Source organism: Otolemur garnettii, unplaced genomic scaffold, assembly GCF_000181295.1.
Source record: "Otolemur garnettii isolate 467f Iridium unplaced genomic scaffold, OtoGar3 scaffold00138, whole genome shotgun sequence".
Lineage (NCBI taxonomy): Eukaryota > Metazoa > Chordata > Mammalia > Primates > Galagidae > Otolemur > Otolemur garnettii.
In genome coordinates, this window is record NW_003852533.1 from 2,937,590 (window position 1) to 2,939,683 (window position 2,094).

The 2,094-nt window shown below is 49.3% G+C and overlaps 1 protein-coding gene across 1 annotated transcript in view; it reads right to left on the reverse strand.

The window, feature by feature from the left end:
• Nucleotides 1-2,094, reverse strand: part of GNS (glucosamine (N-acetyl)-6-sulfatase) — a 36,545-nt gene that overhangs the window by 15,366 nt on the left and 19,085 nt on the right. The window lies entirely within an intron of this gene.

Sequence of the window (2,094 nt, forward strand, 5' to 3'; positions counted from 1 at the left end):
GGGGGGAATACTAAAATAACAAAGTCCACAGAGCCAGGCTTTGACTCAAGAGCAAAGTCTAAAATAACTAAGTTTAACAGTTAATCCTCACTGTTTTTAAGTCTAAAATAACAAAGTCTTCAAGAGCCAGAGCTGTGCAGGTGGCCTTTCTAAAGGTGTTTCATTCTATGGAGAGAAGGGTCTGCAGGCTCCAGTAGGACTCAGCAGTCAGCTGGACTCAACACATGGACTGTGAACAGCTCAGCCCCGACTCTTTCTTCCCAGACACCTGTAATTATCACATCTTCTCTAGAAATGATGGATGAATTCTTTCCTCTTCTAGAGTTTTATTTGACTCTGAAGCAGATAGTCTCACACTGAGTAGAGTGTATCAGGAGACCGGAGGCTTCTTGTGGACACTGAGCGTAAGTAAAGAGTTAAGGAGAGAATTACACCAACCTCTGGTTTTCATATAATCAAGAATCAGAATGGATTCTATGGACCCACCACTGTACTAACTTCTAGAAACATTAAAGTTTCAGGGTATTCTTTTATTACAGACTATAACAGAAAAGGCTTTGAGAAGACCCAAAGTAAATTATTTCACAAATCATACTGTCAGTCTGCACGTACTCTTAGGTTTTAAGTATATGGATATTCTGACCCATGGAAACCCCCTGGAAACCCCGGGGCTTCACTCAAGAGCCAGCGCAGGCTGCACCTGCTCCCTTCAGCTCTGGACGCAGGACAGTGCTGTGTCGTCAGGGAGAGGAACAAGGTGGCAATGGGCTCTCAGAACTATCAGGTCTCCAGATACTCCAGCCCTGGTGTTAAAGAACTTATGTGGCTCACAAACACACCAGTAAGTTCCCCTAACCCATCTGCAACAAGGCACAGTGACTGCACGACACAGCAGAGAGCCCCAGAGAAGTGTCCGCCAGTCTCTCTCTCTCCTACTTCCCAGCGAGGGAAAATGAGGCCAACAGGGACCGCTCCTGACTCCTGCTTTAGTCCTATTACTCCTAGACCCATGTGTCTTTCTAGTTTTCCTGCTAACCTTTTCCTTACTAGAACCCCTTTTGCAGAACTTCTGCCTCCTAACCTAAAGTTGGGTTAATTTCTGGCCAGAGGAGGAAACCTCTGCAGCTGGTCCTGGGCACCACACACCCCAGCTGCCTCTGCTCTCCCCAGTGGCCCACGATCCATGTGCTGCTCTGGCGTCAGGCTGCTAACAGCTCAGCTTGTGCCCAACTCGCAGCCCTGCACCACTCACACAGGACAGCTGGCCCTGAGATGGCCGTGCTGCTGGCACACGGTCAGTCTCCCCCGTCTCTGCTCCCCTTGCCAGAGCAGAGCCGGGCACTGCATGCTTCTCAGACTACATCTGCAGCACAGCAGTGTGAGAACACTGATTCTGAAAAGAAAGCCAATTAATTTCCAGTCCTTATTCTGTCACTATGTGGCTTTGGCAAAAGCCATTCAGCCAACATGAATATACCTATGTAGGTTAGGGGCCAAGTGTCTCGATTTAGACAGTTCCTTTTTCTAGGACATCCTACAGTAAAGAAGATAAATTCGGCACACTGTGACAAGCGTGGGGCCAGCTGGGAACACTCAGGAGGGGCGTCTACCCCAGGTGGGTACAGACATCAAAGTGACTTCTCAAAGGGGAGACCCCTCTTCGCACTGTTAGCTTGAATTATGAATCTACTCATTTTCTTTGGTCTCACAGAGCTGGGAATGGAACTGTGACCTTAGGAAGGGCACTGGCAGCACCTCCAGCTCTAACCTCCTGTGCCCTGGGGGACTGTGTTTTAGATCAAGGTGCCTCAGTGCTCAGTTTGGAAAAGGACATTGGAACCAAATGCAGACATGATGGCCAACTGTGCGTTGTGACAACAACACAGCTTTAGTAAGAAAGGACCCTGCATGGGGGAGGACGTGTTTCTGAGAGTCCAACCCTCGGAGCAAGGCCAGCGGCGGTCATCACTGGTAAGCTGGGCTCAACAGAGAACCACAATCTCTCCTTCAATAAGGCCTGGGGTCCACACGCAGACAGAGCTCTGCTCCAAGGACAGTGGCCCAAACCGCAGCCTCTCAGAATCTCCCGGAAAC